Genomic DNA, 15,069 nt, shown 5'->3' on the forward strand with positions numbered 1-15,069 from the left:
AGGACTCTACAACTCATGTTCTCACTATTATTTATTTTATATTATAATCTTTTGCATAGTTTGTCTTTTGCACACTGGTTGTTTGTCAGTCTTTGTTGTGGTTTTTCTATGTTTCTATTGTAATTTCTTTGTTTTTCTGTGAATGCTTGCAAGAAAATGAATCTCAGGGCAGTATATGGTGACATATATGTACTTTGATAATAAAATTACTTTGAATTTTGAGAAAAGGGTGATGAATGTAGAATAAACACAAGAGATTCTGCAGATGCTGAAAATCCAGAGCAACACACACAAAATGCTGGAGGAACTCAGGAGGTCAGGCAGCATCTATGGAAATGAATAAACAGTCATTGTTTCAGGCTGAGATGAAGAGACTTGGCCCAAAATATCGACTGTTTATTCATTTCCATAAATTCTGGTTGACCTGCTGAGTTTCTCTGCATCTTGAATGTAGGATGGAGCTTTCAGGTGAGCACCAAGCAAATAGTTCTTTGAATGCTTCCTTCCTTTTCTCCTGCATTTGCAAATAGTTGGATAGCTGTAATGTTCTTGCCATCTACAGTCAGAATTTAAAGGAGCACAGATTAAGGTCTTGGCTGGGAGATGGTGTTACTGTGAGCACTTACAGCTGTAGGGATTTTGTCCTATGAGTTTGTAGCTTTTGATATCTTCAGTTGATTAAAATCTGGAAGCAAAATTCATCAGCCTTCTCCATGGGCCTGTTGATGCTGCACCCTTGATACTCCAGTACCCGTCACTCCCCCTACTACTGTGCCCCCTACCACCTTGTCCCATTCCAATGTCCCACTACATCTCCTCCCCCCCCCAATGTGTACCTTAACCCTCCCCACACTGTCCCCTCCGGCCCCCACTGTTTTGCTCTCTCCCCCCTCCCACTCTGTCACTCCTCTCCCCCACCATCACTCACTTTGATGACTGATTTCCTATTTGAAGCAATAGGAAATTGCTTTTGCTTAATTAAATTAATTGATCCCTTGTCCTTCATCACTTTTAGTATTGGTGATTTCAAGAGAGGGAATGATGGCCAAAAGTACTCTTGTAATTTTCCTTGTGTCGTTCCATGGGATCTACCGAAAGCATCAAGACTATTTTAATTATCTTCTTTCATTGCCAACTAGCTGGGGTCTCGCAAAACAGGTTCAGCATTTGGGGACATTTCACCATGTCAAAAGCACTACGCAAATGCAAGTTATGGCTGTACCACAACAATTACCTGTTTGATATGCTGTCCAGAATAATATCTATGAGATACTTGTGTTGATAGTGTGTGATGCTGGCTGTAATTCACATGCAACTTTCTAATTTGTCAGGTCAGCCCAATTGCTTGATGTAAATTGTATCTGGCAAGTGATAACTCTATATCCTTGCAGGGAATTACTGTAGGTATGTGGTTGGATCAGAGAAGAAAAAAGCAGTTTGTGGTTTTGCATTTCAATTCGCCCAGTAATCTGCCCAAATCCCCTTGCAGACTGGGACCTGCTTCCAGCTTTTCTCATCCCAACTACTCCCCGCTGGCTAACAGGCCTCAAAGACATTCAGCTTGAAATGATCTAAAACCATCAATGACTTGGGGTTGCCTCAGTGTCACTTGGAGTTTAAGATCTAATTCATTGAATCGCTGCTGCAAGCTGTGATATAAGGAAGAATTGTTTGGAGATTTTTCAATAATCAAAAATAAAATTTTTTGAATTTTTTTCTTACTGCAATATCGAGCATGTTGGAGGGAAAAAAAAATCATCCAATTTAAAAAAAAAGGAAAATCTATTTGCTTGTCATGTGAAATTTGGTGGTTGTGAATATGTTGGTTGATCAATGGAAGGAATGTACAGTGAGATGATTGAGTGATGTTACCTACAATAATGTGTCCTACCTTATTAACCCAATCTTGCAAAGCTCTTTAGACTGTTTTCTCTCATCAACACCATAAGATATAATACCAGAATTAGGCCACTTGACCCATCGAGTCTGATCTTCCAGTAAATCCCGGTTGGCTTTATTTTCCCTCTCAATTCCATTCATCTCCTTCTTCTGGTAACGTTTTGCACCCTTACTAAACAGGAACCTATCAAATCCCACTTTACAGTGCCTATAAAAACCATTTGTCCCTCCTCACTGATTTCCCTCCTGGCATTTATTGTTGCAGGTGAAACAAGTGCTACACCTGTCCCTACACCACCTCCCTCACTATCATTCAGGTCTCCAAACAGTCTTTCCTGGTGAGGTGACACTACACCTGTGAGTCTGTTGGGGCATATTCTGTGTTGGGTGCTCTCGGTGTGGCCTCTTGAATAGCGGTGAGACCCAACATAGATTGGAGGACCACTTGGCCGAGAACCTACGCTCTGCCCACCAGAAGAAGCGGGATCTCCCAGTGGCCATCCATTTTAATTCCACTTTCCACTCCCATTCCGATATGTTTATCCATGGCTTCCTCTACTGTCGCAATAAGGCCACACTCAGGTTGGAGGAATACCGCCTTATATTCCAAATGGATAGCCTCTAACCTGATGGCACGAACATTGATTTCTCAAACCTCTGGTAATTCCCTCCCCCCCCCCCCTCAGCATTCTCCATCCCCTTTTCCACCCTCTCTCCTTATCTCCTTGCCTGCCAATCACCTCTCTGAGGCTCCTCCCCTTTTTCTTTCTTCCATGGCCTGTCCTCTCCTATCAGGCTCCCCATTCTCCAGCCATGTATCTCTTTCACTAATCAACTTCCCAGCCCTTTATTACACCCCTCCCTGCCCGGTTTCACCCATCACCGAAAAAGATCTGCTTTCACTTTGAAATGAAAGAGTCTTTTTCTGTTGATCAGTATCAAAAAAGCCAAATTAAATCCACTGTGATTCAACATTTAAAAACAATAAAACATGAAAACTTAAAGGGGTGGGGGGAGGTGAATACTTTTTATAGGCACTGTAAATATATTAATGATTCCCCCTCCCCCACAGCCATCTGTGGCAAAGATTCCACGTATTCACTAAGATCTAGCTAAAGAAATTCCTCCTCATCTCTGTTGAAAAGGTACAGCCTTTTTATTCTGAGGTGGTGTCATTTGCCCCAAGACTGTATCTACTAGAAACATCTTCTCCATGTCCATTCTATTCAGGCCTTTCAATATCCAGCAGGTTTCGATAAGATCCCCCATCATTGTTCTAAACGCCTGCAAATAAAGACCCAGAGCTATCAATGGCTCCTCATACATGAACTCTTTCATGTCTGGGATAATTCTTATAAACATCCTTTGGTTCTGCTTCAGTGCTGGCAAAGCCTTCCTTAGATATGGGGCTCAAATCTAAAAGAAGAGAATTGCTGACTCCGTATTACCTGGTGTAAGATATTATTTAGTTCTGATTTATTCACTGCATGACATTGTGTCATGGCAAGATGAATTTTTTTGCCCATCATCTACTATGAATTATTTACACTGATGACATGTTGGTCCCTCTTCTGTTGAATATTAAACCATTCATTCTCTAATGATACCTCCAATTTTCATTGATACTACCTTTCAGTATTGTGTCAGGCTGTAAACCAGTAATGCATTAAGATTATTGTATGCTTTCAGTCGTGTTGATTTTTGTCTTTATTTATTTAGAGAAACAACACGATAACAGGCTCTTCTGGCCCAATCAGGCCGCATTGTCCAATTACACCCCTGTGAACAATTAACCTATTAACCCAAACACCTTTTGAGAGAGTTCCTTAAAAGTATTTTAACCATTTATAGGTGATCCCTTTACAGAAAGGTTTAAAAATCAATAACTGATTTTTTTTTCTTGAACTGTTAATGATTACATTCTGGGTTATTCTGCAGCTTAAGTCTAAAATTTCATTGCATTAAAACTTTTTTTATTCCTCCAGCTGAAGTTGTCGAATTAGTAAAATGTGCCATTTTATGCAAGAACTTTGTGTTTATATTATGAAATAAAATGAACTTGAAACATTTCATAGCAAAGATAAGTTGAGTGAACTACTTACCGTAGGTCTTGCTATTACTATTAGCAAAACAAAAACTAGTTTCTCATTTACTTGTTGCCATTAGTATGTTAAAGACATTCTAAGGTACTAAAAGGAGAGCATGCAGCTCTCTGGTACCAAATCACATTAAAGCATATGACTTCAACCTAGAGCCATGTTAGGGATCATGATTAAGACAGGAAAGAGAGAAACATAAGGAAAGTAGTTCTAAACCTCATGATCTAGACAGCCAAAGGGATGTCTGCAATTCATGAAGCAATGAACTCCTTACCTGCTCACTGGGTGTCTGAGAGGCTCCTTGTTTGTGTATCTTGATAGTTTGATAATGCAGGCATCCAGGGCTTAAATTATCACAGTTAGGAATCTATAGGGGAATCATCCATCAGATCAAACACTTTAATATGGAATGTGTTCCCATCTAAGTACCTCTGTGGACTGCAATCCCAATAATGCTACCTGAACAAACACGAGGAAATCTGCAGATGCTGGAAATTCAAACAACAACACACACAAAATGCTGGTGGAACACAGCAGACCAGGCAGCATCTATAGGGAGAAGCGCTGTCAACGTTTCGGGCCGAGACCCTTCGTCAGGACTAACCGAAAGGGAAGATAGTAAGGGATTTGAAAGTAGTGGGGGGAGGGGGAATGCAAAATGATAGGAGAAGACCGGAGGGGATGGGATGAAGCTAAGAGCTGGAAAGGTGATTGGCGAAAGTGATACAGAGCTGGAGAAGGGAAAGGATCATGGGACGGGAGGCCTCAGGGGAAAGAGGGGGGGGGGGAAGCACCAGAGGGTGATGGGGAACAGGCAAACAACTAAATATGTCAGGGATGGGGTGAGAAGGGGAGGAGGGGCATTAACAGAAGTTAGAGAAGTCGATGTTCATGCCATCAGGTTGGAGGCTATCCAGCCGGTATATAAGGTTTTGTTCCTCCAACCTGAGTTTGGATTCATTTTGACAATAGGGGAGGCCGTGGATAGACATATCAGAATGGGAATGGGAGTGCTACCTGAAGTTGAATTCTGGCATAGAGCCTCTTGGAGTTTGCAGGTCTGGTGGGAGGATTGCATGCCTTCATCACTGAGGATCTCACTAGCACTTTCCTGGCCCACATAACCATATTATTTCTATCATGCTGGAGCATCTCAATGCTCCCTCTCAGACCCCTTCCTCTCCTATCTCTACCTTTACCTTCCTCCTGGAATGATGGCATTCTGAGTCTGCTCTCTCAGCTGAATGCAACAAAGTATATTAGTCTCCGTAAGTATAGGTGCATGACAAGGCTGTGTGCTTAGCCCCCTGCTCTGCTCGCTTTACATTTAAGACTGTATAGATAAGCACAGCTACAATGCCATATTTAAGTTTGCTGACAGCACCACTCATTGGCCAAATTAAAGGTGGTGACGGATCAGCACATAGCAGGGAGATCGAAAATCTGGCTGAGTGATGCCACAACAACAACCCCTCACTCAATGCCAGCAAGACCAAGGAGCTGATTATAGACTTCAGAAGGAGGAAAGTTTGGGCACCCCTGGTCAAAATTTCTGTTACTGCTAATAGCTAAGTGAGTAAAAGATGACCTGATTTCCAAAGGCATGAAGTTAAAGATGACACATTTCTTTAATATTTTAAGCAAGATTACTTTTTTATTACCATCTTTTACTGTTTCAAAATAACAAAAAGGGAAAAGGGCCTGAAGCAAAAGTTGGGGCACACTGCATGGTCAGTACTTAGTAACACCCCCTTTGGCTAGTATCACAGCTTTGTAAATGCTTTCTGCAACCAGCTAAGAGTCCTTCCATCCTTCTTTGAGGGATTTTCACCCATTCTTCCTTGCAAAAGTCTTCTAGTTCTGTGAGATTCTTGGGCCGTCTTGCATGCACTGTTCTTTTGAGGTCTATCCACAGATTTTCGATGATGTTTAGGTCGGGGGACTGTGAGGGCCACGGCAAAACCTTCAGCTTGTGCCTCTTGAGGTTGTCCATTGAAGATTTTAAGGTGTGTTTGGCTTTTTGTTTTACAGACAGTGTGATGTTTGCTTCCAGAATTTGCTGGTATTTAATCGAAATCATTCTTCCCTCTACCAGTGAAATGTTCCCCGTGTCACTGGCTGCAACACAAGCCCAAAGCATGATCGATCACCCTGGTACTTAACAGTTGGGGAGGTGTTCTTTTCATGAAATTCTTCACCCTTTTTTCTCCAAACATACCTTTGTTCATTGCGTCCAAAAAGTTCTATTTTAACTTCATCAGTCCACAGGGCCTGTTTCCAAAGTGCATCAGGCTTGTTTAGATGTTCCTTTGTAAACTTCTGACACTGAATTTTGTGGTGAGGGCACAGGAAAGGTTTTCTTCTGATGACTCTTTCATGAAGGTCTTATTTATGCAGGTGTTGCTGCACAGTAGAACAGTGCACTGCCACTCCAGAGTCTGCTAAATCTTCCTGAAGGTCTTTTGTAGTCAAACAGGGGTTTTGATTTGCCTTTGTAGCAATCCTACGAGCAGTTTTCTTGGTCTTCCAGACCTCAACTTGACCTCCATCGCTCCTGTTTACTGCTATTTCTTAATTACATTACGAACTGAGGAAACAGCTACCTAAAAATGCTTTGCTATCTTCTTATAGCAATCTCCTGCTTTGTGGGCATAATTTATTTTAATTTTCAGAGTGCCAGGCATCTGCTTAGAAGAGCCCATGGCTGCTTATTGTTGAGACAAGGTTTGAGGAGTCAGGGTATTTATAAAGCTTTGAAATTTTCATCACCTGGCCTTTCCTAATGATGACCGTTAACAAGCCATATCCTTAAGCTAATTAAGGTCTGACACCTTGGTATAAGTTGTCTGAGAGTTCAAATCACTTGGGGTGCCCAAACTCCTGCATGGTGCTCCTTTCTTTTTTCCACTCTAAAATTGTACAAAACAAAAATAATACACTAATCTTGCTTAAAACGATGAAAAGAATGTTTCATCTTTAACCTTATGACTTTTGGAGATCAGTTTTTCATCTACTCACTTAACTATTCACAGTAACAGAAATTTTGACCAGCGCTGCCCAAACTTTTGCATGCCACTGTATATAAACTGGGAGATCAGAGTTGGAGATAAGTCAACTGCTTTAAATTCCTCGGTGTTATTATTTCAGAGGATCTGTCCTGGGCCCAGCACATGATGCAATTACAAAGGAAGCACGGAAATGTCTCTACTTTCTTAGAAGTTTGCGAATGTTCGGCATGATATCTACAGTAAAACTTTGGGAAACTTCTATAGATTTGTGGTTTAGAGTATATTGACTGGTTGTATCACATCTTGGTTTAGAAATACCAATGCCCTTAATGGAATATCCTACAGAAAGTAGTAGATATGGCCCAGTCCATCACAGGTAAAGCTCTCCCCACCAGTGAGGACCTCCACACTGAGTGTTGTTGCAGGAAAACAGCATCCATGATCAGGGACCCCACCACCCAGGACATGCTCTCTTCTCACTAATGCCATCAGGAAGAAGGTATAGAAGTCTCAGGACCCGAACAATCTGTCTATTGAGGCTGTTGGCATCACCCATGTTGATGCCATTGCCCCAGTACACCAACACATAGAAGATTGTACTGGCGACAACAGGCTGGTAGAATATGTGAAGGAAAGGTCAGCATACTCCAAAGGACCTCAGACCCCTCAGGAAGGGGAGACAACTCTGGCCCTTCTTGTACACAGCCTCTGTGTCGGTGCTGCACCATTTTCCATCTTTTGCATTATGGTTGTTTGTCCATACTGTTGGCTGCAGTCTTTCCATGATTCTATTATGTTTCTTGGATTTACTGTGTAAGATCACAAGAAATGAATTTCAAGGTTGTATATGGTGTCATATATGTACTCTTGATAGTAAATCTACTTTGAACTTTGAATTTTAAAAGCAATGCCCTTTTGAATCATTCCAATATGTCAATCATTTAATGGCATATTTAATTTGGATGGTGGACTTGTCACTTGCTGGTTTGGAACATCTGGCAGAATAAAAGTTTATTGCACGAGCATGGAAAGAGATTTCACTCTTCAGAGGTTCTCTGGATGTCAGCCCCTCAATTTACAACTTAACTATGTGGCAGCTCTTTGTGAACTCAAGGTTAAAGACTATTTCTGTTTGATGGACCCAGCAGAGACTGGGTCAGGAAGGCCAAGCCATGACGAAGTAGCACAGGGGAGGTGCTGACACCATCTGCCTTCCCTTCCTTTTCGCAGCTACTACATCTTGTGTTAATGTCACAAAGGAGTTTCTATTAGGCTCACTGGTGTGCTCAAGCACTGCTGTAAGCAGCATAGTTTTAATATTCATTAGATCAATGCAAGGTAATGTTGTAGCTCTATAAAGACTTGGTTAGACCACACTTGGAGTATTGTACTATGTTCAGTTCTGGTCATATCATTATAGGAAGGATGTGGAAGCTTTAGAGTGGGTGCAGAGGAAACTTACTAGGATGCTATCTGGACTTGAAGGCATTTCTTATGAAGGTTGGTTAATCAATGAGCTAGGGCTTTTCACTTCGGACGAAAAATGTTGAGAGGTGACAGGTTGATGGGACGCATAGACTGAATGGGCAGCCAAAGACTTTTTCCCAGGCTGGAGAGGGCTAAATCAAGGGGGCTTAATTTTAAAGTGATTGGATGAAAGTATAGGGGGAGGTCAGGGGTAAGGTTTTTATGGAGTAGTGGGTACATGCACTAGGGGTGGCAATGGAGGCAGATATGATATGGATATTTAAGAGTCTCTTTGATAGGTGCATGGATGATAGAAATATGAAGGACTAAGTGGGAGGGAAAGGTTAGATTGATCTTGGAGTAAGTTAAAAGATCAGCACAATATCATGTGCTGAAGGACCCGTACTGTGCTGTAATGTTCTATGTTCCATAACAACATCAGTAAATAGGAGCGGCAGTGAGCCTCCTGTCTCTTCAAGCCTGCCCCACCATTCAATGCGATCATGTTTGAACTTTCCCAGACCTCATCTCTTCTGTGCCATTTCCTGATTGCCTTCAGTACCCCAGTCTTCCATACATTTATCTACTACTTCTTTAAATACTCCCAATGACTTGGCCTCCAAGAACTTCCAAGATTCACCACCCACTTCAAAACAAAGTTCTTATATGCTTCAGTTTTGAATGACTGTCCCCTCATCTTAAAATTAATGTGAATAAGAGTTCTAGAAAGACAACATTTGAAAAATTCAAATAAAGCAGGTAAAGTTAGGGGGAGAAAGCCTTTCCAACACCTTGAAATAAAGTACCTTTTATGTAGTTAATAAATGTACATCAAATTAGACATGAAATATTTGAACAGATGTTCACAACTATGATAGGGAATAAGCATAAGGTGTGTCATAAAGGAAAAGTTCAGTACAAAAGCTTAGGGAAAGAATTCTTGTGCTTAAGTATGTCGGCAACTAAATGCATAGAGACCAATGGTAAAAGTGATTAAAATCGGGAGGTGGAAGTGGCTGGATTTGGAAGATTACAGAGAGCTTGAATGGGGGGAGAGGTGAATATGCTTTAGTTGGGAGAATGCTGGTCAGAAGGTTGTGGGTTAAGCCACACTCTAGAGACTTGAATACCAAATTCCCTCAATGCAATCCTGAGAGATTGCTGTACTCTCAGAAGTCCGTCCATTGGAAGAGAATTTTTAACTAAGGCTCTGACTTGCCACTGGTGAATAACAGAGCAATACTTCATGAAGAAGCAGAGTTTCCCCTGCTGCTAACTCTTGTCCTTCAGCCAACATCACAAAATCAGCTCATTTACAGTGCACATCTTGTGTTTCTTGTGTCAAGAGTGGTGCAAGGTACTAAAATGTAAACATTTCAGTTAAAGTTTTTACATGAATCAAAATTATTGATTCCGAATCAGGTTTATTATCACTGACATATGTCATGCAGTACGGTGCAATACATAAAGTATTTTACAATAATATATATATTTAAATAAGTAATGCTAAAAGAGCAGAAGTAGTTGTTGCTTCAAATGAGCTTGGAAATCAAAGGTTTCCAGTGATGTTTGACGTGTGTGAAAAATGCTGTCTTATGACAGTAAAATAGCTCTCCCCTATTTCATTGAATAGCCATCTATTGAGGCTATTTCAAAGTTCAAAGTAACTTTATTATCAAAAGACGTATATGTCACCATATACTACCCTGAGATTAATTTTTTGAAGATATTCACAGTAGATATAAAGAAATACAATAGAATCAATGAAAAATTACACACAAAGACTGATCAGCAATCAATGTGTAAAACAAGAAAAGCTTGCACAAATACAAAAAAAAAATATCTAAATAAATAATGCTGAGACCATGACTTGTAGAGTCCTTGAAAGTAAGTCCATAGATTGTGGAATCAGTTCAGAGTTGAGGGAGTGAAGTTGTCCATGCTGGTTCAGGAGCCTGATGGTTGAAGGGTAATAGCTATTCCTTTACCTAATGGTATGGAACCTATGGCTCATGGGCTCCTTCTTAATGGTAGCGGCGAGAAGAGAGCATGGCCTGGATGGTGTGGGTCCTTGATGATAGTTGTGATTTCTTGTGGCAGTAGTCCTTGTAGATGTGCTGAATGGTGGGGTGGGCTTCTCCTGCCCTTTGCACCCATGCCTGTTGAAAAGGAGCAAGGTAGATTTAGGCTGTGACTCCTGGAGGTTACTACTCTTCAGGAATCTGTTGCAAATGTGCTGAAGGCTTCTGCCTACTGACCCTCATTTCCCCTGAAGGTTTTGACCAATTACCTGAAATTACTGATCCAGTATTACTATTTCTGTCACTTATTGGGTATTGAGATTCCTGGTGTAGTGCCTTGCACTTGGAATTAATTTTAGCATATACTGGGTTTTTGTATATACTGAAGACTTGCATCTATACTGCTGTATGTGTTTCAAAGTGCTAAGCATTTCTCTTCTCTGTCACTTTTGCTAGTGACCATTTTACCTAGTTTCTCATGTTGCCAGCAGGAAACTTATCAATAGACGAGTGCTCACTCTTAATTGTGAATTTTCAGAGTAATCAAACTTTCTTCTGCTTGTTCTTGCCATTGATAAACTCTCTTTTCACTGCATCTGTAGTTGCTATCAGCAAATAATGATGATAAGCAAAGCATTACTTTCTACACAGTACAGCGCCAGTGCAGAGGCTGAAAATTTAATAACTATAGCGAGTACCTGCCATGATTTCAAGATGTCCCAAAATCGCTTCACAGAAAATAAAATACTTTGAAGCTAAAAGCAAAGCAATCATTTTTGGTGGTACAGTCGAGCAGGTTGTAGAGCCAGTCTGGCAAGCAAGGTTCAATCTTGACCTTCGCCACTGTCTGTGTGGAGTTTGCATGTTCTCTTGTGAACACATGGATTTGCTCGAAGTTCTGTGGATTCCTTCCATGAGCTAGAAATGTGTAGGCTGGTGGGCTACTTTGCTGTTGGAAATGGCTTCTAGTGTGCAGGGAGCTGTTGGAATATGGGGGAGCCACTGATGGGGAACATGGAAATGATAAAGTACATTAGGGTAGGGAAAACAGTTAAAAACACACACAGAACACTGGAGGAACTCAGCAGGTCAGGCAGTATTTATGGAAAAGAGTAAATGGTCGACATTTCAGACCGTGGCCCTTCTTCAGAACTGAGAAGGAAGAGGGAAAGGTGCCAGAATAAAAAAAGGTGGGGGAAGGAGAAAGAGGCTAGCTGTATGATGATAGGTGAATCCAGGTGGGTGGGAAAGATCAAGGACTGGAGAAGAAGGAATTTGATAGGAGAGAAGAGAGGACAATAGGAGAAAGGGAAGGAGGAGGGGGCCCAGGGTGAAGTAATAGGCAGGTGAGAAGAAGTGAAAGGTCTGAGTGGGGAATAGAGGAAGGGAGAGGGAGAAATTTGTTTACTGGAAGGTGACATTGATATTCATGCCATCAGATTGGAGGTACCCAGGCAGAATATAAGGGTGGACTCATCTTGCCAGAAGAGAGGACCATGGATTGACAAATTGGAAAGGGAAAAATGGGTGTTTGGTGTTCATGATGGACCAGAGGGCTTGTTTTTGTGTACAGCCCCATGACTCTAATTTGTGCACAGCAGATCCCGTAGACTCTACTGGGATGACAACCCACTAATCTGTTTTCATGGTGTTGATTCAATGGGAAGTATGCTGTCCAAAGCCTCACCTTTCTTGGGAGTCTTGGTATGTTTAATTGGGAAGGACCTGCTTTTGACAAGGCAGCTCTATGTCCACTGGGACTGAGTGAGAATGATACTAAAAAGACTTTTGTAGTCACATCTCTGCAGTGGGATATCAGGATAGACACTCAACAGTGAAGAGAGTAACTATCAACAAAGGAACAGAGATCATGGATGGCCTGAAACATGTTTTTGTTGATGGCTCAGAAGAGATTTTCTCCTTTATCATTATTTTAATTGATATTAATATTTTAATTCACATTGGATACATATTTTAATTCAAATTCATTCTAACATATAAATATTTCAAAAATATTATTAGTATTAGTTTATTATTGTCACTTGTACTAAGATACAGTGAAAAGCTTGTCTTGTGTACTGTTTATTAAAATCAAATCATTACACGGTGCCTCAAGCTAGAATAAGGTAAAAAAAAACAATGCAGAATAAAGTGTAAAAGCTACTGAAAAAATGCAGTGCAGTCCAAGATTGTGACAAAGTAGATCATGAGACCAAGAATCCATCTTAGAGTACAAGAGGTTATTTCAATCGTCTGATAGCAGTGGGAAAGAATCTCTCCTTGAGTTAAATGGTACTTGCTTTTAGGTTTTTTTTTAATCTCCTACCTGATGGGAGAGGGGAAAGGAGAGAATGTCAAGGATGAGCAGGGTTTTTGATCATGCTGGCTGGTTTACTGAGAGGCCGAGAAGTATAAACAGAGGATGTAGAGGGGAGCCTGGTTCCTGCAATATGCTGAGCTGCATCCACAACTCTTTGCCACTTCTTGCAGTCACTTGCAGAGTAGTTGCCATACCAATCTGTTGTGCATCCAGACAGTAAGCTTTCTATTGTGTGATGATAAAAGTCGATGGGAATGTGCTGAATTTCTTTAGCTTCCTGAGGAAGTAGAGGTGTTGGTGAGGTTTCTTGACTGTCACATTATTGTGGTTGGATCAGAATGTTGGCGATCACCAGGCTATCAATGATGTTCACTCCTTGGAACTTCAAGCTTTCAACCTCAACACCGTTGATGGAGACAGGAGCATGTGCATTACCCACCATCCCCCTTTCTGAAGTAAATGACTGTGTTCGACATTGAGGGAAAGGTCATTGTCATGACATCATGTCACTGAGCTCTCTATCTCATTACCTATGATCATAAGCATTTTTAAATAAGTTAAAGTCTAAGCTATCACACGGTTATCCAGGTGTACATGGTTAAGTTCTCAGGATCTGCTGCCTGAAGGCTGGTCACCACTCTTGGGTTCCTCTACCTTCCACAGTTGCCATGGCAATGAGGACATGACTACTAAGTGCCAACAAGATGGGGAGTGAGGTGAAGAAATTCTAAGCATGGGTTGAATTGAATACAACTGAGTCCACAATTCCGAGGATCTCACCTGGTCCCTGAACTCCTCCATCCTGATTGAAAAGGTGCAACAGCGCCTTTTATTTCCTGTGGAGCATCAGGAAAGCTCACCTCTGTCCCAGGATACTGACAGACTTTTACCGCTGTATCATTGAGAGTATACTCACCAACCGTATCTCAGTACGGTATGGCAACTGTCCCGTATCGGACCGCAAAGCACTCCAGCGTGTGGTGAAAACTGCCCAGCGGATTAACGGCACCCAATTGCCCACCATTGAGAACATCTACCATAGACGCTGCCTGGGCAGGGGGAAAACCATTATCAAGGATGCATCTCACCCTAAACATGGACTTTTTACTCTCCTCCCATCCGGTAGGTGCTACAGGAGCCTCCACTCCCGCACCAGCAGGCTCAGGAAGAGCTTCTTCCCTGAGGCTGTGACCCTGCTGAACCTCACATCACAGCGCTAAGCAGTATTGTACCCACATTGTACTGTCTCAGTACTTTTATATTTGTGTTTATATTTGATATTCACTTTTTATTCGCAGTTATTTGGTAAATAAAACTACTGTTTGCATTTCTGGTTAGATGCTAACTGCATTTCATTTAGCTTTGTATCTGTACTTGGCACAATGGCAATAAAGTTGAATCTAATCTAATCTAATCTAATCTAATCTAATCTAATCTAATCCAGTCCTGTGTTTCATATTGAAAACATGACACCAAACTTTGAAAAATCAGACATATAAGTAAGTATAAAGCCAGGGCGAGAGAATGGGATAAATAAGAGAAGTGTGCTTAGATGTACCATCGAAGTGAGTCAGGATCATGGAAAAGATTTCCAGTGTATTACTTTTGTAATCATATTCATTGTTAAACTGGACAGCATGAAGAACTAATGTGACTAAGCTTCAGGGACCTGGGAGCCTCAGGTTTAATTTCTTTGTTGACTTCATCTTTAATGTATTGATTGATGCAGGAGGAGATACGGTATGAAGGGAAATTAGGAAGAGATAATTGAATTAATATTGGAAGAAGGTCTTGGAAGTAGCAAATCGTGACTGAGGGTAACAGAGTGTCAGAATAAATAGGAGAGGGTTAACATAGAACTGGGTGGAAAGCAATGCTAAAGGGCTGAAACAGTGTGGACTATTTAATGGCTCAAAATTAAAGTTACATCGCCGGTGGTATCCATTTGGCTCATTCTAACATGGTTGGGTCTGTAGCCCCTGGGTTACATGTGATTGAGTTAAGAATTTGTAATCTCATGGAAATGGTGCCCTTAAACTGACCTTGAGCAGAAGTTACGAACAATTCTGATTTTGCTAGGTGTGATTTCATGTTTACAAAGCTGCATTGTGAGTTTAATGAAGTGACTTCACCTTCTAAATGAGGTGAAGCTACTTAACATGTTCACACCGATGTTAGTGTATCGAGGTGGTATCTCCCATCAGACAACAAATGGTGAAGTAATGAATAGATCTGGGTATTTTCTGTTTAAAAAA

General features: G+C 41.2%; 1 protein-coding gene across 1 annotated transcript in view; it reads left to right on the plus strand.

Annotated features, from left to right (window-relative positions):
* Nucleotides 1-15,069, plus strand: part of cdh23 (cadherin-related 23) — a 1,109,092-nt gene that overhangs the window by 393,314 nt on the left and 700,709 nt on the right. The window lies entirely within an intron of this gene.

Source organism: Hypanus sabinus, chromosome 21 (genome assembly GCF_030144855.1).
Source record: "Hypanus sabinus isolate sHypSab1 chromosome 21, sHypSab1.hap1, whole genome shotgun sequence".
Taxonomy (NCBI): Eukaryota; Metazoa; Chordata; class Chondrichthyes; order Myliobatiformes; family Dasyatidae; genus Hypanus; species Hypanus sabinus.